The sequence below is a fragment of the Anguilla rostrata genome, chromosome 2 (genome assembly GCF_018555375.3).
Source record: "Anguilla rostrata isolate EN2019 chromosome 2, ASM1855537v3, whole genome shotgun sequence".
In the NCBI taxonomy this organism is placed as follows: domain Eukaryota; kingdom Metazoa; phylum Chordata; class Actinopteri; order Anguilliformes; family Anguillidae; genus Anguilla; species Anguilla rostrata.
The window spans coordinates 31,047,831-31,072,549 of NC_057934.1; the positions used below are offsets into that span (position 1 = coordinate 31,047,831).

At 38.8% G+C, this 24,719-nt stretch overlaps 2 long non-coding RNA genes across 6 annotated transcripts; both read right to left on the minus strand.

Annotated features, from left to right (window-relative positions):
• Window positions 1–932: 932 nt before the first annotated feature.
• LOC135247757 (uncharacterized) lies at window positions 933–2,702 on the minus strand. Of its 3 annotated transcripts, XR_010328299.1 has the most exons (3): window positions 2,268–2,702; window positions 1,925–1,995; window positions 933–1,620 (listed from the first exon to the last, which is right to left on the minus strand). It is a non-coding gene; the product is annotated as an uncharacterized LOC135247757 (long non-coding RNA). The 3 variants fall into 3 exon arrangements; XR_010328297.1 differs by lacking the exon at window positions 1,925–1,995; XR_010328298.1 differs by lacking the exon at window positions 2,268–2,702 and having other exon boundaries at window positions 1,925–2,255.
• Window positions 2,703–3,856: 1,154 nt separating this feature from the next.
• Window positions 3,857–7,486, minus strand: LOC135247755 (uncharacterized). Of its 3 annotated transcripts, XR_010328296.1 has the most exons (3): window positions 7,057–7,334; window positions 6,634–6,695; window positions 3,857–6,352 (listed from the first exon to the last, which is right to left on the minus strand). It is a non-coding gene; the product is annotated as an uncharacterized LOC135247755 (long non-coding RNA). The 3 variants fall into 3 exon arrangements; XR_010328294.1 differs by lacking the exon at window positions 6,634–6,695 and having other exon boundaries at window positions 7,057–7,486; XR_010328295.1 differs by lacking the exon at window positions 7,057–7,334 and having other exon boundaries at window positions 6,634–7,050.
• Window positions 7,487–24,719: the final 17,233 nt, after the last annotated feature.

Here is a 24,719-nt window from a genome sequence, read left to right on the forward strand (position 1 = left end):
GGCTATTTGAGTCAACCAGGTTCCCACTAATGGTCCCTCTCATGAGAGAGCAATACTCGTTCATAAAGTGTGTCTGCTCTCTTCTGGCAGAGCATGCAAATCTCATGATACACAATGGCTGACAAAGCAGAGCTTCAGCAAGTTCAATCACCATTGGTCCAATAAAACCCATAAGCCACTTTTTAAAGTGTATAGATACAAAATACAATCAATCCTTTCTAATAAAGGTCTTTATGTATATTTGAAGTTAGAATTGAATAGAGATGCAATGGTCTTCAGAGGGTGGAGAATTGTGATATGTTTTCATTATTATGATTGACTTTATGATCTGAAATGAGGAAAATACACACTGAATTTAGCTCTACTTTGGCTTGACTCACTCACTACACTGCCACTCTAAGAGTGGCTGGGAAAATATTTCATTCTTGACAAATATATTTGTCATGTCTTTGTAATTATATTATTTTCATTTCCATGCATGTCAGTTTGTGCATATATTATAGAATATATTTTGAAATGTGAAAATTCCAGTCAAATAACAGAAAGTAAAATCACTGAAAGAGTAATTCTGTCAGGACCACTGTCATCAAAGTAGATCTTTATTGACAATAAAGGCAATACAGTTATGTTTGGCAGTATGGCTCTGTTCTGGAACTCTCCCGCCAACCACGCAGCCCGCGTGGATAAGGCCGGGAGGCCAGCACCCAACCCCCCCTTTTTTGTAACTGCCCGATAAAAAGATATGAGTGTGAAGGGAAGATACAACAGAACGTAGATTCCAAGAACCAGCGCCAGAATTCCCATAATTCTCTTCTTTTCTGCATCAGATACTGAGACGGTGCCAGCCAGGGCTCTCCGGGTTCCTACATACAGGAACACTACAAGAGGCATGGGGAGTAGGAAAAGGATTGAAAAGACGATGGTGAATGTGATATGGTTTTTCATGAGTACGTTGTAATCAATGGCTGCATATATTACCGACAATACCCAGACAACTAGAGAGGCCAGGACTGAGTGCTTAATATTGCGATAGTAGCGATACCACAGAGGGTGGACGACCACCAGATACATCTCCAATGAGATGCACACCATGAACTCAAGGCTGGCAATGAGACCAAAACGGACAACAACCAGCAACACATTGTAAGTAACAATATATTCCTTGGACTGTATACCAAAAAATCTGTCCGTCATAAAAAAAATACGAACGATGATCTGGACAAGATCTGAAACGAGGAGGTTGATGACATAGATGGGGGCAACATGGTTAGCTTTGATGAGACGGTAAAGGGCATAACTGGCCAAGCAGATGGCTGGCAGCCCAAAACAAAAAATTATCCAGGCAATCACTTCTTCAAAAATGTCTACGTAAGCAATGCGCTCATCAACACCATTCACCTTTGATTCATTCATGGCAAAATCTTTCACGTAGCCCGTATAGATGGCAGTGATTTTATATGAAATGTTCTGCACAGCGCCTTGGTTGAGGGCTATTTGTCTTTTCCTTGGTGGGTGTTAATGATAAATGCCCTCCTGCTGTGATAAGGGGAGTACCCACTCCTGGTCAACGTGAGTGCTTCCTCTGTCTCTGAAATTTCTTCAGCTTTGCTGATTGAAGAACTGAAAGAAAAAAAAGCAATAATATTTAGGAATCTGTTGATACAGATCTCACAGTGTAAAAAAAATCCTAATAGACACTTTCTTCCACAAGATGAAGTACTACATTTTTTAAAAATCACACGCAAGATGTTCTGTGGTTTTTTGAATATATTCAAAAACTGCTAGACAGAAACGAATTCCAGACAAGAAAGCCCACCTCACAGTGACGTGCCTTGTAGCGGCTTTTTTCCGAAATGTCGCTTCTAATGACATATAGACAAGCTCAACTAAGTTTTCTAATTGTATCGTTTCGCATTTTACCTACTTTGTCTCAGCTCTTAGATGTATGCAGATCTTCATCCAAGCTTGGAATTCAGTTCATTGAATGAATATAGGCTATGCATTGTGTTAATGGCTTGCCACAAATAAATAATAATACCCTTGAAAATGAAAATAAGCCTATGTACATAGTTCAAAAGATGAAAATAAATTAGAAGTTTTCTGAATAACAAACGAAATCAAAGAGGTATATTAATTAATCGATGCATAATGGAACATACAAGCAAGCACTAGTTAAATGTCTAAATTCTACATAGTTATGATAAATGGCTATATACTTATATACGTATTATGTTTTAGAGGACTTTTAATAAATAAAGTATATTTACCACAAAGTGAGGATGAGAAGAGCGGAGTTTGTTGAGGTTTTGTCAGATGGGTGATTGTTTACCTATTGTAAACCTTCCTAGCTTTATATACCAAACAAGGAAGAAGGAACTTTGTCCAGTTTGACGAATGGGCTTTTGGACATGTATTTCCTTTGGCTACATTTAACCAGATTTTGTCCAACTGCACCACACAACTGCTGCATTATGTTCTGCTGCCCATTAACCAGTGTAGTGTACATGTTAACCCATATTTGAAGCTGTTCTCTTCCTTCAGGCAAATGCATTAAAATTATGACTGGGCAGCTGTATGTAATTATGTATTGTAAATTCAGCCAACACTTCATTTTTTGATGATATGACAGTGACAGGTAGAATCTGCTTATATTATGCCTAATCCCCCAACAACAAAATAAATATCTTGACTTTCAAATCTCCACTTACTTTTGATCTGTCACTGAGTTGTTTTTGTCAAGTCTGTGAGCAGCACTACCAGCTAAAGACTTCACTCTGTGTGTGTGTGTGCGTGCATGTGTGTGTGTGCTTGTGTGTCTGCTTGCTAAAGAAAATAGGAAAACGTTTTTGCAATCGTTGCATCAAAAACAGGAAGAGTCTTTTTAAAGTTTTGAAATCTGAAGTTTTAAGCTTTCCTAACCCCAGCAAGAAAGCTGAAATCGCACCAAAATAAAAAAATGCCTCATCATCATGTTTGGTTTCTAGATCAGTAGTAAGGACATTATGTTTACAGATTTGTAGTTTCGTATTACTATTAAGAGCCCAAGTAAAACAGACAATGGAACTTTAATGTTTTTGTTCAGATTTTTCTTATTTTTCAGTCATATTTGATCATGTCCAAATAAAGAGCTTTGAAGAAAAAAGAAAAAGAAAAACCCAATCCAATATGATGGAGTACAGAGCCAAAACAACAAAAAATATGTCCCTGTCTAAATACTTACGGACTGCACTGTAATTTCATGAAAATGTGTAGACTTAGCAAAACGGTGGTACTCTTTGGCTATTTGAGTCAACCAGGTTCCCACTAATGGTCCCTCTCATGAGAGAGCAATACTCGTTCATGAAGTGTGTCTGCTCTCTTCTGGCAGAGCATGCAAATCTCATGATACACAATGGCTGACAAAGCAGAGCTTCAGCAAGTTCAATCACCATTGGTCCAATAAAACCCATAAGCCACTTTTTAAAGTGTATAGATACAAAATACAATCAATCCTTTCTAATAAAGGTCTTTATGTATATTTGAAGTTAGAATTGAATAGAGATGCAATGGTCTTCAGAGGGTGGAAAATTGTGATATGTTTTCATTATTATGATTGACTATGATCTGAAATGAGGAAAATACACACTGAATTTAGCTCTACTTTGGCTTGACTCACTCACTACACTGCCACTCTAAGAGTGGCTGGGAAAATATTTAATTCTTGACAAATATATTTGTCATGTCTTTGTAATTATATTATTTTCATTTCCATGCATGTCAGTTTGTGCATATATTGTAGAATATATTTTGAAATGTGAAAATTCCAATCAAATAACAGAAAGTAAAATCACTGAAAGAGTTATTCTGTCAGGACCACTGTCATCAAAGTAGATCTTTATTGACAATAAAGGCAATACACTTATGTTTGGCAGTATGGCTCTGTTCTGGAGCTCTCCCGCCAACTTCGCAGCCCGCGTGGATAAGACCGGGAGGCCAGCAGCCAAACCCCCCTAGAGGGGTACACACAGAACAGATCCAGCAGCAAAGCAAGTTCTTAACACATAGGGATGGAGCAATGCAAATTCTTAACACATAGGAATGGAGAAATGCAAATTCTTGACACATAGGGATGGAGCTGGGGTGGTGGAGAGGATTTACAAAGCAACGTGCCGCAGCTTGCATGCAGGAGGAGCAGCTGAATGAGTAGAGGGAGGCTGTTTAAGTAGACCGCCCTGTTAAGTGAATGTACTGTGATAGGCGAACATCACTCACCTGAGCCATCAGCTGATTCAGCCGGAGACTCTTGTGGCCTGCCAGAACTACGCGATGCTCCATTTAAAAAAAAAAGATTCCCAAGAAAACAACTAATTCTGTTCAGCAGCTGGAAAAAAACTGTGACTTAGGTACAACAATGGTTCTCTTTTTTCATTTATAATTTATTTAAAATAAAAATAATAATTTATACATAATATTTTCATTTTCTATTTGATAAATAAATAGCACTGTTCTGATCATGTTATAGTGTATCATGTTCTGTTCTATTGTTTTCTATGCCATTTTTATGACACACATTTCCATAAGTGCAACTGATGATTTTCTTCTTGTTTTTTGATGTGAAAGAAAAAAATAAAATAACACACATATAAAAAAAGATTATATATATATATATAAAATTCATCATATAAAGTAACATAAAGTATCATGTAATAAAATCACAAATATTTTACTTATGGTTTTGCTAATGAAATCAAAGCTCTTGTAAAATCCTGATAAACTGTTTTAAAATCTTGTATACGCCACATGAAAGCAAAAGGAACATGAACTGGCTTTCATAATGTATATATGAAACATTTCTCAATACTTAAAAAAATAATAAGAAAAATACAATGTAAAATGTCAACCTGAAAGCCTTGATTGATTCCTGAAATGACTGCAGGCAAGATACTGAATGCCTTCCCAGCAGACCTGGGTCAAATACGTATTTGTTTTGGATTCAAATACTTTTCTACGCTGTACTGATCTTGTCTGGTGTATTGGAACCAATGAAATGCTCTCAAAAAGTGCAAACCCTGCCTTCTGGTCATATTGGCAGGCTCAATTACACCAGGCAAGTTCAAGCCAGCACAGAAAAGTATTTTAATCTGAAACAAATACATATTTAACCCAGGTCTGCTTCCCAATATCTGCAGTCCAAATTCCAACAAGCTTCGGTCCACTTAATTCGATAATACAGTTACACCTCATAAGATTTCTGTGATTTTTAAACACCGCTGATAGTTTCCGAAGTAGTACCCTTAGATCTGCTCCAGCCTCTTCCTGAAGCAATTAAAGTTTGGCAGCAGGGGAAGGCCTCCACTGTATCTTTGGCATCTTTTCTCATGAAAATATACAGAAAGGGGTCCACAAGGGGGCTGAGACGGACAATGTTCCGTGTCACGGCCATCAGGCAGTACACAGTAAATGTCTTCTTTTTTATAGCTGCCCGATAAAAAGACATGAGTGTGAAGGGAAGATACAACAGAACGTAGATTCCAAGAACCAGCGCCAGAATTCCCATAATTCTCTTCTTTTCTGCATCAGATACTGAGACGGTGCCAGCCAGAGCTCTCCGGGTTCCTACATACAGGAACACTAGAAAAGGCATGGGGAGTAGGAAAAGGATTGAAAAGACGATGGTGAATGTGATATGGTCTTTCATGAGTACGTTGTAATCAATGGCTGCATATATTACCGACAATACCCAGACAACTAGAGAGGCCAGGACTGAGTGCTTAATATTGCGATAGTAGCGATACCACAGAGGGTGGACGACCACCAGATACCTCTCCAATGAGATGCACACCATGAACCCAAGGCTGGCAATGAGACCAAAACGGACAACAACCAGCAACACATTGTAAGTAACAATATATTCCTTGGACTGTATACCAAAAAATCTGTACGTCATAAAAAAAATACGAACGATGATCTGGACAAGATCTGAAATGAGGAGGTTGATGACATAGATGGGGGCAACATGGTTAGCTTTGATTAGACGGTAAAGGGCATAACTGGCCAAGCAGATAGCTGGCAGCCCAAAACAAAAAATTATCCAGGCAATCACGTCTTCAAAAATGTCTACGTAAGCGACGCGCTCATCAACACCATTCACCTTTGATTCATTCATGGCAAAATCTTTCACGTAGCCCGTACAGATGGCAGTGACGTTATATGAAATGTTCTGCACAGCGTCTTGGTTGAGGGCTATTTTTCTTTTCCTTGGTGGGTGTTAATGATAAATGCTCTCCGGCTGTGATAAGGGGAGTACCCACTCCTGGTCAACGTGAGTGCTTCCTCTGTCTCTGAAATTTCTTCAACTTTGCTGATTGAAGAACTGAAAGAAAAAAAGCTATGCTATTTTGATACAGATCTCACAGTGTAAAAAATATTCCAAATAGAAGCGTTCTTCCACAACATGAAATACTACATTTAAAAAATCACAAGCAAGATATTCAGTGGTTTTTTGAAGATATTCAAATACCGCTAGACAGAAACAAATTCCACCAAACAAGCACTAGTTAAATGTCTAAATTCTATGAAGTTATGATAAATGGCTATATTAATATCAAATACTTATTATGTTTCAGAGAACTTTAATGAATAAAGTATATTTACCACAAATTGAGGATAAGAAGAGGGGAGTTTGTTGCCGTTGGGTCAGATGGGTGATTGTTTACCTATTGTAAACATTCCTAGCTTTAAATACCAAACAAGGAAGAAGGAACTTTGTCCAGTTTGACGAATGGGCTTTTGGCCACATTTAACCAGATTTTGTCCTACTGCACCATTCAACTGCGGCATTATGTTCTGCTGCCCATTAGCCAGTGTAGTGTACATGTTAACCCATATTTGAAGCTGTTCTCTTCCTTCAGGCAAATGCATTAAAATTATGACTGGGCAGCTGTATGTAATTATGTATTGTAAATTCAAACAATCATCACACCACATCATTTTCTCAAGCTATCACAGTGACAGGTAGAATCTGCTTATATTATGCCCCCCTCCCCCCCAAATCTTCACTTTAAAATCTCCACTTACTTTTGAACTGTCAGTGAGCTGTTTTCTCAAGTCTGTGAGCAGCATTATCAGCTAAAAGACTTCACTCCAAGTGTGTGTGTGTGCATGTGTGTGTGAATGTGTGTGTTTGTACGTGTGTGTGTCTGCTTATGAAAGAAAATAGGAAAACATTTTTGCAATCATTGAATCAAAAATAGGAAGAGACTTTTTAATGTTTTGAAATCTGACGTTTGAAACTTTCCAAACTGCAGCAAGAAAGCTGAAATTGCACCAAAATAAAAAATGGCACATCTTCATCTTTGGTTTCTAGATCAGTAGTAGAAGGAAATTATTTTTACAGATAAATTTGCGAGGTAGCATTTGTAACTGTGGTAATGATGCCTTGATGACCACACAATAAATGTGTTATTACAAGTAAAAGAGAGTGTTGTTGTTTTGACAGTTATCAATACAGTCGTGCAGTCAAAATTAATTTTATAATATTTTAAGGCAAAAAACTACAAGTGTAACTTTAAATAAGATTAGATAAACTGTGCCACTCTGAAATGCCTGATTTGAGGTTTTCATAACTTCCATCTATTTTCATGTCTTGTGTCATTTTGTTATTCTGAGTATATTTGTGAAATACAGTAGTTACAGCAGCATGATTTAGTAACACGTTTTGTGCATCACAAGAGAGGATAAACCACACAGCATGACCACAAACATGCTAATAGGCACGCATTCACTCACACACACAGGCGCGCAAGCACACACACATACACACAAACACACACACTAAACAGACTAATCTGTTACATGTGTTACGTCTATAAATATAAATCTCCAATTTCCCAGTGTATTTTGCCTTTCATTTAGGTGTATTTGCCCATCGTACCGGTAACGCCAAATCCTATTTCCCTATTTAAGTTGTGAGTAATCAATAACATGCAAACGCATGCTACTGCATTTTCTTTTTTTTTTGTTGCATTTTTTAAATTAGCAGCGTGCCACTACCACCCATTTGAAACAACCGGTTAAACAAACGGACTAGCCTACTGTCCGTGGCATTAGTAAAGAAAAGGGGATTACAACATCACTAATCTTAGCGACATGCTTCAAACAATGCCTGTTTGTAAGTTGTCTTGCTTGACAAAGGAGCTATCGTTAACCATAATTAGCTAGACTAGCTTGCTTGTGGGCTAGTAGCCTATAAGATAACTTAACCTAGTCAAAAGTTGGCAAATCCGATATAAACCGGTTTATTCTATTTTAACTGCGATGTTGTTTTATGACAGTGTAAAAGAGTACACAGTAGGAAATTCACAGTATTGTTACCTGTTATCTACGGATGTACAGCATCCATAACAAGTGGGCAACTGTGTCGATCCAGACAAAATAGCACCGCCCGGTACTGCAGCTGAGGGGTTCGTGATTTACGCATGACGCTAAAACTGCGGACCCGTGCATATATATATATATATATATATATATATAGGTTGGTGGTATTTATAAATTGTATTTTATATACAAGACAAATTATAAATGCCATCGACCAAAACGGCACTCGTCGAATGAGAGGGCAAAAGGGCAGGGGCTCAAGCCCCCCTTGAGGTCTATCTGTGCACGTGCTTGAGCTGTGCACTGGAAAAAGAGAAGTAGGAACGCTATTGAGAGACAGGATCAACAACAGTCATGCAAAATCTATTGTGAATTAAGAGATCATTTGCAAAAAGAAAGAAAAATGAGCCAGTTTTCTGAATGTAAACATTTTATTGCATCTCCGCTAACATATGTTTTTCATACGTTATAGGAATATACATATATATATAGTACACCACTATATATCACTGATGTCCAATACATACATTTCAAGGGAGATACTGTTATGAAATTTCTTTAATATTTAGATTTGTTTGTATGATTTACAATTACAGTATAACTCAACAAATAACCTCAGAAATGTAGTTCTTCTGTAACCATTATGTCTTATTTTAACAAACAGTGAAATAATACACCTATACTATACCATCACTGCAGGGAAGACCACTACCAGCAGAATGATTTACAGTCTCTTATAGAAATGGAATATAGTGTCAAGTTTAATGATTTTATATATTTCACTCACATAGACTCTAAATTGCCCATAGGTATGAGTTTTTGAGTGAATGGTGTTTGTGTCCTGCAATAGATTGGTGGCCTGTCCAGGGTGTATTCCTGCCTCTCGCCCAATGCAGACTGGGATAGGCACCCAACACCCCCCACGACCCTGCTCAGGATGAGCGGGTATAGATAATGGATGGATGGATGGATATTTCACAGAAGTGTGAGTCCTACTCTATGCTCTCATCATCTCCCACCCGTAGTACTGCAACTCCATCCTGGCTGACCTCTGTGCCGCTGCCAACAAACCTCTGCAGCTCAGCCAGAATGCTGCTGCTCATTTCAGTACATTAGTAATGGGCAGCTAAAGGGACAGCTCTTAAAAACATATCTTATGGCTCTGTACTCCATAATTTAAGATGAGTAATCAAACTAATCTTTTAGAATATGGACATGCCCCCCCCCCCCCCCCAATTTTGGAAACAGTTAAACTTATATATAAAATAATTGTACCAACAAAAAAAAATGCTAGCCATGTACTTTTATTTTGAAAGGCATGCTGGAGTGCAGTCAACAATTTCGCCCTATACAGCAAATATCATTCCTTTTAATGGACCCCAAATTAAAAAATTCACCCAATTAAACCCATGCAGTACTAACCAGTAGGCCCAGTAGGTTGCAATTAGAAGTTTGAATGAGCACAGTATCAGTCTTTAAAAATCACCCCATTCAAATCGTGTATCGCAAGATTTTGCGAGGTTTGCAGTCTTATGGGAAGGGAAGGTGAATGCTGTGCCATTCCTGTTAACATATTAAAACACATTTCTTGCGTTGTTCAAACTGAATTATTCTGAGGCTGGAATGTGTTGTAATGTTAAAAGTAAAGCAGCCCAGTGGCTGACTGGCAGTCTTAATTTCATTTATTTCCAGCATCCTTTCACCTAAAAATGTGGCAACAAAAGCAGTCCAAAAACTGATCCTGTCCAACCTTTCATCTGGCGCAACACACCATATTCCCATGTTTGACACACATACACATTGGGCTGGGGAGCAAATGTGTCCCCCCCAATGTCAAACTCACTCCTTTGCCCCTGCTCATCAGTGCTCTCTTTTTTTTTATTAATGATGCTCCATTAACCTTTTCGCACGGAAGTTCCAAAATACTGCCAACGGCCCCACAGCGTGAGTTTTTTTCTGCATGCCCCAAAACTGTTCCTGAACCCCACTGTTCTGTCACAGTAGCCTTCGCATGGTTGAAGTTTCCCTATAGCGCTGACATCAGATCATATTATCTAACTGTAATTATAATCTTACCTATTAGAAAATTGACATACTCACCCCACATCAGCAGATACGGCCAATTTGACCGTACACCGACGTGGCCACCCCGCCCTGAACTGTGTGCAGCTGCATTTTGCACGTTATTTTTTGAAAAGCCTAATTATAACTGGCGTTGGATAACCGACAATGTCATTCAACCCAAAAAGACAGCTGTCGTCGTTTGTAGGTCAGTAATTTAGCTGAATGTTTGTATATTCACTTGGACGCGCTAGCTTTTAGCTTATAATGCACACAGTAGAGTAAGAAGTAGTCTAACCATGTGCCTTGCTTTGCAAGAAAATGATTAGCAAGCTAGATACAGAACAGCCGATTTGCGCACCTGGTAATGGCTTCTTATGCCGGGCACCCACCGCACGCGTAGCGTAAGCGGCGCATAAGCAGCACGGCGAAGCAGCACGGCGCGGCGCGTAGCGTGTCTCCACTGGTTCCGTTTGTGTCGCGCAAAGGCTTGCTTAAAGCTCTATATTCATAGTAGCTCTCACAGTCTGCAGTGGGATTACATCGTGTATTTCACGTTTGTTCACGACTGTTGATTATGGGTTAAGTGAATACTTTGGTGAGAGACCTTTTTCAGTTTGTTAATTTGGTAATATTTCGTTAACTCATGTAAATACGTGAGAAAGTAAACGCTTTCAAGAATTACCATAAGCTTAAATCGCAACGTAGCCTGCATAATAATCAATCTCAAACTGTATTAATTTGTTTGCTTGGTTAACAAGCGTGCCAATTTCATGAAGAATATGTAATGATCATAATAATAATAAATAATCCGTAATCAACCTTTGGGAATTCCCATGTTGTCTTGTCATTCACGTCAAAACATTTATAGGATCAGATTTAGTAAAATCAGCTAATAATCAAAAAGATAGCGTAACAGTTTAATCTTGAAGGGATATGAACACCACAACGCCATGAACACCGGAAGCTTTGAAGTACAAGTGCAATAAAGGCTTGCTTACAACTTCATTTATAAAATAGGTGCATTTTCATCGGCAAGACCTAAATAAATCTAAATAACTAAAAGACTATATAATCTGATTTTTTTAAAGCTCTGTGGATTATCAGATTTTTATTAACAAGCCCTTTTTGAAAGCACGGCGAACGAAGACATCGGAGAAGTCAAATAGGCTGAGCAATGGTTGGTTAAAAACTACCTTCCAATACTCGAGCTAACAAACCGCTGCTCCGTGCATTCACTTCTACGTCATTCAATAGTCTACGTCTTTCTGTGGTGTATTTTTGGGATGGCAGGTATGCCATCCCGCCAAGTTACGCCTTGGCGGGGGCATGCCCCCATACCTATACAGCACCGAGAGTTTGGCACTTTTCAGGGTTCCCCACAGAAATAACCACAACAGTCACAGACACTCAGCCCTTAAAAACATTAAATTCTGTACATTCTGACCCCATTTCAACAGACAGAATTCATAAACAACTTCACATGTCCACACAATAAAGCCCCAAACTAAGGGGATTTTGCGTTTTCTCCTTCTTCTTCTTCTTCTTCTTCTCTTTCTTCTTCTTCTTCTTCTTCTTCTTCTTCTTCTCATTCTTATTTTTCCTGCCGCCTATCCCACTAACAACATGTCTCCCCATTGGACATTTCACTGACACCAGCCAAATCTGCCCTACACGACCCAATCAAAAACGCGCATACACACGCAAAATACCCATACATTTTTATTCTGAAACATTTCTCATTCAAACAGCTAGTCCGCCTGTGGCCTAGTGGGTAAGGTTACAGTCTTGGGAACATGGGGTCGTAGGTTCAAGCCCAGCTTGGAACACGTTTCTTTATCCTGCTTCAACCCTCACTAATAATTGTCTACTAGCCTACTTATCAATTATTGCTTTTGCACCATATTTACTCGCCGTTCACCGTTCAGTTATTAACCGGCTACAATATTGCTAAGCCACATGGATTCAACGGATCTCTTCTGTGCTTACTGGCCTGTGTTCTTTAAAACCACCGGCAGGTTTGCTAATGATATTTCACGCATTGCATAGCTATGGCATTAGCTAACGAAGTCACACACTGGTAAACCTCACTCACTCACGGCCACCCATATGCATTTCATGACGCAAATGTATTTCTTTTATTTAAAAGTTACACCAGTTCACCACTGTGCCATTTCTACTAACTATATTTCTTCACTTGGCTACCGTACAAAACCTTAATATCAGCAAACGCCACGTTTCTACATTCCTGTTACCTCGCCCTGTTCTCTATCTACCCACATACGCTACAAACAATTACTACTTATGTACATTCCGCAACTCCGCAAGTTGAACAGCTAATCCGTCTGTGGCCTAGTGGGTAAGGTTACAGGCTTGGGAACACAGGGTCGTATGTTCAAGCCCAGCTTGGAACCCGTTTCTTTAACTTGCTTCGACCCTCACTAATAATTGTCTACTACCTCTTAATTATTGCTTTTGCACCATATCTACCCGCCGTTCACCGTTCAGTTATTAACCGGCTACAATATTGCTAAGATATATGCATTATGACTTACCGTCTGTACGTTCAGTTATTGACCGACTACAATATTGCTAAGCCATATGGATTCAACGGAAGCTCTTCTGTGCTTACTGGCTTGTGTTCTTCTTTAAAACCACCGGCAGGTTCGCTAATTATATTTCACGCATTGCACAGCTATGGCATTAGCTAACGAAGTCACAGACTGGTAAACCTCACTCACTCACGGCCACCCATATGCATGTCATGACGCAAATGTATTCCTTTTATTTAAAACTTACACCAGTTCACCACTGTGCCATTTCTACTAACTATATTTCTTCACTTGGCTACCGTACAAAACCTTAATATGAGCAAACGCCACGTTTCTACATTCATGTTACCTCGCCCTGTTCTCTATCTAGCCACATAGGTTACACACAATTACTACGTATGTACGTTCTGCAACTCCGCATTAAAACATTACATTTAAAATCATGATTCACTCATAAGTATAACTACTACCACTGAACATGAGAAAAACACATTCGTGCAATAGATTACATTACAGGCAAATAATGTGTGCAATGTTATTTGACCCTCCACTTCAACAACCAACGTTCAATACCGACTGTTATATATACCATTTGATAAGGAATATTAGCTCGCTCATGGTCACTCCATTTACTTCGCACTATACTCCGTGATCATGTCAACCTTCACCTACATGCCCATTCTGCTAAAAACATATTGTTTCAACTACGGAATTTCGTAATTTCATTTTAATTTCTCTCACACTGTTGTTATTCTTTCATATGCAAAGCCTGCTGGGACATATGCGTCTGCTCCTATTCTCCACTATCATGTTTTCCGGTTCTAGTTTAGCAAAACGGCGAAGAGGATTCCTACCTGCAGATTAGCCTATCAAAATGCCTTATAAACCTTACAAACACTAAAAGTGCATCTCCACGAAATAACAGACAATGGAGCAGGACAGAAGGATAAACCTTACAAACACTAATAGTGCATCTCCACGAAATAACAGACAACGGAGCAGGACAGAAGGCTACACAAGTTGCGACCTAGGGAGTTATAATTCTACGGGCGTGTTGATTACTTTGTCAGTCAAGGCTCGTTGGATGGACGTCAAATCCGTGAGTACATACCATATTCCATCTGCGTTTCTGATGCGTTTACGCTTACGTCACTGCATCCTTTCTCACAGCCACTGTTTTACATATATAGCAAACCGAAACTGCTGAACGGTACACGCTCATCAGACTGTACAGATTCACACAACGATAGTCATAATCCACAACCGTTTCTTGCAGGGTCGCATTTCTCACTCTCATAATAAAACGCTTTGCAAAAAGAACTGATATCTCATAAAAAACACGTTTTCAACGTACAAAAATGCCAAGTTACTAAAAAGTATTGATATCAAAATGACGCCAAGTTACGATACTACAAACAATATAGGCTATCTTGCCTCACCGAAATGACATAAGATGTATCTCAAAGCAATGCTACCCAATATTTCCTCAGTTCTTTCAAGTCACTTGGCCCTGTGTTTTTTAATCTTACCATTTCACAATGTCATGCAAACTTTCTGTCAGATCAAAGAGATAAATATTTCGAATTGCCTCATGGAACACATTGAACATTGTACATTGAAATTAATGTATAAATTCATTAATGTACAGAACTGCTGCTGAGCAACGACAGGAAGCACATTTCTCCAGAAAACATGTTTATACTTGCTTCTGAACTGAATTTGAGTACATGTGCAAGTTATTGTATATTTGCTACGTACAATAAATACTGCATGTAAAACACATATTGTACATACATACATAGAGAACTTCTTTATCCGCATGGGGACATTTCCCTGGCAGCATCTTACATTCACATTCACGAACACACTTGTACCAAGAAACATACTATCATTCACGCAACAGAAAGCCTGGGCAGCGAAATACATAGGCCTACATACCAATACAAATTGGACATACACACACCTATTCAATCAATCTTGACTGTGAGAGAGCCATCCACACATATATTTGGCCTGTTCATGTAGTGCATGCTTATACACAGGGCCAAGTGACTTGAAAGAACTGAGGAAATATTGGGTAGCATTGCTTTGAGATACATCTTATGTCATTTCGGTGAGGCAAGATAGCCTATATTGTTTGTAGTATCGTAACTTGGCGTCATTTTGATATCAATACTTTTTAGTAACTTGGCATTTTTGTACGTTGAAAACGTGTTTTTTATGAGATAAAATTTACCCCACCCCCTCCGCAAAATAAGATAGCGAAACTAAGTTTGCCTTTTCCCCAGGTTCCAGTTTTTTTTTTTTTTTTTTTCTGCAAGGACAATACAAAAACGAAAAGGCTTGTATTTTTTTAGCTGCTTATAAAATATCTGGGAGGTAACTAGGGACACACCCCCAGTAATATAAGGATGAAATATAAATCAGAGCATGTATACCTAGCATTTTAGAGCATATTTCTGTGTATAAACAGGCCATCGTGACGCGCGACAAGCCGAAAAAATAGAACAGAAGCGAAAAACTACGCTTCAGTTCGCTTGTGTCGTGCGAGCTTCGCAGCCGGTACGCGACGCGTTCGCATCTGGTGGAGACGACGTCGCCCGCTGCCGTTGTAATAACAGTACTTCAACTACGCTTCAGTTACGCGCGTAATACGCGCGTAGTGCGCTCGCGGTCGATACGCGTGCGGTGGGTGCCCGGCTTTACCGGTGCATGCAGAGCAGTGGCATTCAAACTCGGTCCTGGGAACCACCTGTACATGCTGGTTTTCGTTGTATGGAGCGCATACGGATCGCCTACTTTAGTTAACCTAGTTCACGCGTATGGATGCTATCCTGCAGGCATGAGTAGGAGCTAGGGACACACAGCTACAACCACTGATACAGATGTATCAATCGAACGGTAAATGTGAAAAAACATTGGATTATAGTCAGCGGCACCGAAATGTTCTGTCTCATCCGCAATAAATGGCAAAAGTCCCAGTCGAAGATTGAATTAAATCTTTTAAAGTTATATATTTTATGAAACATTATCGTTTCCGCTTGGCCACAGTGAGTGAAACTAGGCCATCTGAGCATATAGTTTCTGTGTAAATTACGTCAAAAGGATTCAGTCTTGTTGTTTGCTACCTAAACTTCTCAGCACAGTCCGCTATCATGATTGTAGCATGAAGTGTCTATTTTAAAAATCCATTAAAATCATTCACAAATGATCTGGGACTTTGAAGTTAGAAGGTGGGATGTATCAAATCTCCAGTGAAAATATTGCCCTGGCTATCAGTCAGATTTCTGAGAGAACCAACTGCCATATATGAGCGCGCAAAATCAACCAAAAAATATAGTTCGCCCAGTTGCGCCGTAGGTCTGGACGGTTTCGTGCTTGTTATGAATTACGCTCACTTTCCATGCTTAGAGGGACTGTTTACCCATTTAAGCCACGCTATGTTCGAAATGGCTATAAATGTTACATATGAAGAATGAAAGTGTTATGACCACATTGTACTATACAACGATTACATAAAGAGAGGTTAAAATGTTAACTGCTTAAATTACAGACTGAAGTGAATCTTGTTGAAAACTGTATACACCTAGCCACTAAAACGTACAATTTTGTAGACGATGAATTCAAAGACACGTCAAATGACAGCGAGCCAAACATGCATCAATTATGAAAGAACTAAAACACATGTGCATAACCTAATTAGGAGCCTATTTATTCACCTCGGTCTGATCAATCAAACATTTTGTGACATCTTTTCATGTTACTGTTCGCAATATAGCACAGTGTGAACATTGGACGTTTATTCTTCATGGCATGCAATAGACATTTCTGACAGTGTGGTTTAAAAAGGAAAATAATTCCTGTAGACATGAAAAGCACCTAATTAAAAAGAGTTAAAATTTTGGGATTGCGTAGTTGGAATGAAAATCAGCATTCATTGAGGTACCCCAGGATGAGTTCTCTCAATGTTCAGTGCACATACCTGAATACTATAATAACATTAATAATATAACACACTGGAAATAAAACAGATTGAATAAAGACAAATAACAACAGCTATTTTAGTAATTTTATTGAAATTTTAAATATCAAGAGCAAATTTTACCACCTGGGCTGCCCTACCCTGTTCCTGGAGATCTACTGTCCTGTAGGTTTTCACTCCAACTGTTTTGTTCGTTAATACAATGATGAACTTGGCCTCTTATAAACATATAAGGAGGTTACATGTTGTTTGTTCTGTGTTCTTCTTCTACTACCCTATCCGCTTGCGTACGGAACCATAGCATATCATCCGGTCTAATCCAAACCGCTACTGACACCTTGTGGTAAAAGATACAATACCACCTAATCGTCACATCCCCCTTTCTTTGAGCCAAATACTGTAACGGTAGACAAACAAATTACAGGTGTCAGTTATTTTATTTATTTTTAATGCATATCATTGCAACAAAAGCATCAAGTCTTAATATAGCCTACTTAGTATGAGCTAATCAGCATAAACTGTTTTAAACTGTTTAAACATTAATCTAAACATAAACTTCACACACTCTTGTCATATATATATATATATATATACAGTCTCTTAATCACAGATTCAGTCTTAAAGGCTTTCAGGCTTACCACAGGTTCACCTGGAGTGTGTTTGTTGGTGTTGCAGTCTGTGAGAGGGGGAGAGATGGACTCAGACTCAATGTGGGCTTCACTGAGCTCTCCAACAGTCTCTTGTGTTTTTATAAGACTGCGGCGATTGCGTCTGAAGATCTGTCCTTCCTCTGTCCTCACAGTGAATGACCGTGGAGCTACTTCTTGAAGAACAGCGGCTTTTGTCTTCCATCCATCACGATCTTCAATCCTGACTGTGTCATTGCTTGACAGTAGTGGAAGCTGCTTGGCTGTTTTGTCATAGAATGACTTCTGCTTCATCTTCTGTTGTAGCTTTTGTTCCAGCTTTCGATTCATCAGCAGCTCAGCAGGTGACAGTCTGCACTTGAGAGGTGATGCTCTGTAGCTGAGTAGAGCAAGGTAGGGATCTGAGTCACTGTCAGCAGCTTTTCCATTTGACTGTGCATACAGAGGACTAGATGTCACATGCTTGAAGTCGTACTGTTCTGCAAATTCCTGCCACTCTCTGCTCTTGAAGCATGGTCCGTTGACACTCACCACTGTGTTTGGTATGCCGTGTCTTGCGAAGATAGCAAGCCATTTCAGGGAAGTTTGAGTAATAGTCAATGACCACTAGATAGACTTTACCCTTGAGATGAAACAAGTCCATTCCTACCTTATACCATGGTGCTGTTGGCACATCAGCTACCATCATAGGCTCTTTGGTTTTCTTGTTCCTATGTTTATGGCATGTTTCACATCTGCTTATCAGTCTCTCAATGTCTTTGTTGATTCCAGGCCAGAAGACTGTGTCTCTTGCCCTTCTTTTGCATTTCTCGACACCGAGATGACCTTCATGGATCCTTTGTAGTATGTCCTGTCTCAATTCTTGTGGAATGATGATTCTGTTTTGCTTCAGCAACAGTCCATCAACGACAGCCAGTTCACCTCTGATGTGGTAGAACAGTGGACAGGAACCTACAGGCCATCCATTTTGCATGTTCTCAATGATACGTTGCAACTCTGTGTCTTCTGCTGTTTCTTCAGCTATTTGTCTGGACTTTGTGTCTGATACAAGAAGGGCAGCAGACACCATGTTCACATGGCTTTGAACATCCTCTTCAGTTGTACTCAGTTGTACTGTTCCCTGTGGGTGCTTGTGAGAGTGCATCGGTGAGTATCAGGTGATTTCCTGGCATGTAGATCAGCTCAAATCGCATCTCTGCATTTTCATCATCAGGTGCTGAATCCTTGGCGACATCTCATTCAAGTTATTTTTGATGATGGCGACTAGTGGACGATGGTACTCCTATGCCTGTAGGAGTACGCCACCAATTCCGTCCTTTGAGGCATCTGTCAACACTTTGATCCTCTTCGTTGGGTCAAAGAATGTCAGCACAGGTGCAATTGTCAGTGTCTTTTTGAGCTTTTGCCACTCATGCTCATATTTGGCTGTCCATTTGAACTCACTCTCTTTGTGCAGGAGCTCACGAATGCAGGATGTTTTTGCAGATAGGTTAGGAATGAATTTACGTATGAAGTTGACCATCCCCATGATGCGTAGCACACCTGTCTTGTCTGTGGGCCTTGGCATGTCCTGTATGGCATTGATTTTTTCTTGGTCTCGAGCTGTTTCCCAGCGCCTCCTTAGCTAAGGTATACCTTATGAAAGGTATACCTTTAAAAGGGTGGTCTGAGGCACTTGTAAGCTGTCCCTTAGCGATGCGCTCCGCTCATCCTGTCACAGTTTTAGCCTTATTATGCCAACATTTTGCTTTTCAAATCGACAGTTGTACTACAGTGCGCATCTAGTAGCACATCTGCATGCGAAAATGACATAGATAGTTTAATATTAACTTTACGAAAATGAATTATCCAGTCAACGTTTCTGTGCATAGCACGTCATGAGAATGTTGTTGTTTCACCTGCCTATTCCCATCGTGATGGTAATTAAGTATAGGACCTATCCATAATACTAATCCAATTTGTGAAAAAAAATAATACTTTTTTAAATTTATACGTAGTGGAGCTAACTGTGGATATGGCTTTTCTGACTGCATACGCTGTAGAAATTAATTAATTTGTGTGTAAGTCAATGATCACTCTGACTTGGAATAAACCGCCGGGTTATTAAGAATATAAAACCTGTGTGAGCAAAGCTGACGTTGAGTGAGTCTACTTGCATGACCGAACTAGAGGGAACTAGAGCACGTTGATTGGCCTAGCCATAAACACACATACAGGTGCGGTGGCTCATAATGAACAAACAACAAGCCAAATGATCTACATCCCCTTCCTTTAGCTCACACCTCCTATATAAAACTAAATAGCACTGGGTAAATATCAACATTATTTCTTTCTTACCATGTTACGATTTTCGGTAAACAACCCAATAATGATATTATTGGTTAAACTTAAGATTATCCAACAGCAAATCAAGGTGAACATCAATTAGGCCTATTCATAAGGCATACCCAGTATAGAATTAATCATGATAAATTTCTACAGATGCGCTTTTGCCTTTCATCTACGATCATTTTTGCACTGCAGAGAAAAGTCCACAGGAATCAGTGGATATGCTGCTACAGTTGCCTATATATTGTGAGACAAAAACAAATTAACATTAGACCTTTGTTTCAATAAGAACAAAATGATTCACCCATATGTAGCCTATATCCTTTTTCCTGGGCTTCCAAAAATTCCCAGACTATGGCTTATATGTCCCGATTGATGCTCTTTATTTATCTTTTGTTGCCTATATTTAGGCTACGTATTTATTGAAACTATCACAAGGTCTCGTCTTGACTCTTAAAGAGATTAGCAGATGATCTTTAGTAGGCATATCTTCCTCTTCTGCAATATTAGATTTATGTAAAATGATTATGACAACACTTGTTATATTAAAACGTCATTCATAAACCTTTACAAGTGAGACAATCGATTCGCTTGGCATTGATTGAAAAACTTTTCAGCACCACAGTGAAGGCCAGCTCCAACTTAGGACGTACCTTTGGAAGTGTCCCTTAAGGGAACTGTTAAGGTATAGTCTGGGAAACACTCCTAAAAAGTGGTTTCCCTTTTAAAGGTATACCTTAGAAACCTTTGTAAAACGTTAAGGTACATTGAAATTGGGAAACGCAGCCCAGTTCTTTGAGGGATGAAGGAGGCGGAAATATACTTGGCACTTTGCGCTCTAATACTTGCGTTGAGGTTCATTGATGTTTGGCGCTGGTTATTGAGGAGGCCATGGATGGCACAGGACTTTACTGTGGTGCTGACGAGACCACACCACAACTTGAAGTTCCGTGCGTTCGGGACCATATCATTTTGAAACAAGAAATACTTTTGAGTAACGTTGATCGGAAAACAGTCTTAGTCAACTAGTAATAGTAATGTTCGCTTGTGGTATCTAGGGAAGCTGTTCACATCAGCTGATCGCCATCACAGTGTCAACTCAGTCTATAATTCGTTGTGCTAGTAAATAAATAGGCTACGGAAAATAAGTATGGAAGTAAATGAATACAGAAATTAATAAATGAAGAAAGAAATAAACATTAATTCTGATTTTATCTATTCATTTAATCATTTCTATGTCAATTTATTTATCTTTAATGAATGAATAAATTCATTTATTCCTCATTTAGCCATTTTTAAAACGTTTAAATAATTCTGATTCTGATCATTCTGATTATTATTATTATTAATCTTTCCAGCAGAGGTATATATTTATCAGCTACAGCAAAGGCTATTTTTATTAAAGTTAGCTTGCTGGCTCAAACTCTTAATAAGGAAGTATCTTTTCTATATGAAGCAATAAAGCAAGTTTTGGTTCAGTAAGCACTGTCCCTAATGTATTGTCCCTGATAATCCTTTTAATGTTACTCCAAATGGTATTAAATGTTGGCAAGAACAAAACATATGTATAAGTGTCCAGCTGTGTGCGATCTAGAAGTTAATAATATAAAGTTATGGATTCATAATATAAATTAATCCATGATGAGGTGTATAATAAGTAAGGAATGAACCATGACAGGTTCTCCCTTTATTGGAAAATAATGCACAACGGTGGTGGTGATGCGGTCAAGGCGAAGCCGAAGCCAGTATGAAAATGAATTTTTTATACTTCTTGCATTTCAAACAAAGACATTTCAATTATTATTTCTAAATTATCCTCTCCCATTCCCTCACTGCCTGCCTGCCCCAATCCATGCTTACTAAAATTTGGCATTTGGGCAGCACAAGATTATTTTAACTAGGCACTTGGGGACAGGCAGGTTAGAGAGTCAAAAAGGTTGGGGGGTGCAGGCTACCCAGATGTAAGCTGTCGATGTTACCTATAATAGTAAGAACACTAATAACATCTTCTTAAAATGCTAAACAGCGGCTCCTTCTGGCATAAATACAGACCTTTGTCATGCCAGGACTTTACGATAGTTATCACATTGCATTAATAGTGGTGCTGAAGTAGTGTTTCCTATTTTTCTTTACTCCACAAAGTGGCGCTGCAGGTAAATGCAAATATGACACAAGCATGAAGTTCAAAATTAGTTTGTGTTCATACCAAATATGATAAATACAACCGTGAACAAAGACATAGTTTTTAAATTTTTTTATTTAAAGATACATTTTAAAAATGAAAGCAGTCAAAATACCTGTTCCAGACAATGACACACACACACGCACACACACACACACAAAACCCTACATTGAAACATAAAAAAGAGAAATCCTGGTAATATAATCATACAACAAGCACAATTACAGTCCCCAATTGTTCTGAACTCCAGGTCTTTGACCCTAGCTTTAAATCAATTTACAGTAATGAGCTTCTGTAATTTGTAATGTAATTTAAGTATTTTTGGGGACCATTCCAAGAAGCAGGAGCAGAGAATTTGAAGACCTTTTTTTTTTTTTAACCAAACTCTGTAAGGACCTTTGACTTAGTTAATGAAATATGATCCAGAAATGATGTTATTTTGAGTGTAACGTGGTTAAAGTGCAAATTATCTGCTTTTATTAAAGCGTATTTTGGCTTTTGGATTCACCATGTAGAAATTACAGCACTTTTGTATACATAGCCCCCATTTCAGGGCACCATAATTTTTGGGACATATTAATGTAATATAAATACAAGTTACTATGCTTAGTACTTTGTCACATATCCTTTGTATGTGATGACTGTTTAGAGTCCCATAGACATCACCAGGTGCTGAGTATCTTCTCTGGTGATGCTCTGCCTGTACTGAAGCCATCTTCAGCTCCTGTTTGTTTAAGGGCCTAGTTGCCTTCAAGTTTTCTCTTCAGCATATGAAATGCATGTTCAATTGGGCTGACACATCCACGCCTGCATCCTGAAGAGTGCTTCTGAACTGTTGGACAGGTGTTTGTGAGTTTTTCTTTTTTATGGTAAGAATTCTTCAGTCAACAACTGGAGAGGTCCTCCTTGGCCTACCAAGGAAGGTGAGTTTTGTTCGGTTCTCACCTTGTGCTTTAGTTAGACTAGCTAAAATTTGCATGGAAAGCCTCATATCTTTTTATACTAAGAAAGAAGAGAGATTCTGGTGCTGTTACCTCTTTTCAGTTAATCATTTAACACTTTAATGAGGTAGCAAACTTGCCATGAAACTACCGCATCAGTGAACGAGCGTTGTTTAGCAAATGGAACTTCACATTACAAGTAGTGTGGTAGTAGGTAACACAGATTCATGTGCTTGCTAAATCACACAATGACTCAAATCTTCGTATGGAACTGAACAAAATGATTTTAATGAACAAAGCAATTTAGAATTGCCACCACTTCTCACAGAAGCCTAGACTATTGGAGTTGTGCTACCGTGCAATATGTTAGGGTTTTTGAAAGATGAATGAAAAATATATTTGGACATAATCACCACAGCACAACCAAACAGTCGATTAAACCTTGATCAATTGTTTGTTTGACAACTGAAAATGAGATTTTGTCCAAAATGTCATTCTAATGATATTTGCTCATTGCTACTCTTTAAAAGCTCTTCAGGGGTCTCCAAAACCCAAATATTCTGCTCAAGACTTGTGCCAGGTTACTCACACATACAAAGCACCATAAGTCATTAATACTTGCACAATCTAGGCCTGCCATTAAAAGTACTAATATCAAAATTAGGCCAAGTTACAATACACAATATTGCCTATCTTAGCTAATACTAATTAAACATGCTGTATTCCAAAACCATGCTGCTAACCAGTGTTTCCTAAATTATTCAAGTAACTCGGCCCTGTGTTTTTACTTCTTACCATCTCAACACATTGTAGTCATTCAAACTTTTAAGTGTCACATCAACGAATCACATACAAATAAAATGGCTGCACGGTAGATCACATCATTTAAATGAATGTTTTAAACACCTGATGAACATGGCCTAATGTGACTCATTTTGGAGCCCCCACTTCAGGGCATTAAGTCTGATGGACTTCAGTTGCACCTTTCTGTCAGAATTATGGGAATTTATATTTATGTTCATTCAAATATTAAACTGTCCTTCTTTTTGGGAGAAAATGCTATTAAAAAAAGTAATTTCAGACAATTTAGAGTAGTTTGTATTTTTTTCAAGTGCTTGAATGCTATTAACATGCTCTTAAAGGCAAACTCTCTTGTTCTGTTGCTGTGCCTTCTGTGTCATTCAGCAGCCTATGTTGATTAGAAGGTTTTAAAGAACTGCTGCCACATTGTAAACCCTCTGCTTTGTTTGGTCTTGGGCTGTAGACAGAGGAAGTTATACAGTGAGCAGTCTGGGGCAGCCAAGGAGCAGGGACTGTTAAGGGGATATGGAACAGAATACGAGGCACAAGACTGAGAAGACGTCCAGTCTCGATAGTTTGAATACCTGTCTCTTAGCAAAAAAAAAATTGCCTACTCTGTTTCACGAAGCTCTGGATTTGTTACAGCAAACCATGGGGCAGCAGTGTAGTATAATTAGGGAATTGGACTTGTAACTGAAGGGTTGCCAGTTTGATTCCCGAGTAGGACACTGCTGTTGTACCCTTGATCAGGATACTTAACCTGAATTGCTTCAATTGTATAAATGGTGCTATGTAAAAATGATAAAAGCTGTGTATGAAAAATGGCAGCAGTGCTGTCCCATTTCTCTATACTCACAAAAGACATCCCTC